We start from the raw sequence: 382 nt of genomic DNA on the forward strand, positions 1-382 counted from the left end.
CTTCCAATAATTAATAATGCATATTACAACCTTTTTATCCATATAAAAAAGATTAGCCACATTTTACGTCTCTTTATTTACTCGTGACATGACTTCTTTTTCATATTTTCTCCAATAAAAACACCTCTCATCTGACAAAACGTTGATGATATCTCTTCCTAAAGATCTTTACAAAAAGCTTTGCACATTTTATCGTTTTTCTGATCTCAAGCTCAAAGTAGTGAAATAAACATAACATTATTATTGCAAATAGCAAAAGCCATGCTACTATTTATGATTGAGCAATACCTTACCTTTATGGTGCATGCATTGGTGCTTTTTAGTGACCCCATCAGCCAGGTCTTTCTTTCCCTTTATATCTTAGATTTTTGCTCCTTTTATA

The sequence above is a fragment of the Arachis ipaensis genome, chromosome B01 (assembly GCF_000816755.2).
Source record: "Arachis ipaensis cultivar K30076 chromosome B01, Araip1.1, whole genome shotgun sequence".
Taxonomy (NCBI): domain Eukaryota; kingdom Viridiplantae; phylum Streptophyta; class Magnoliopsida; order Fabales; family Fabaceae; genus Arachis; species Arachis ipaensis.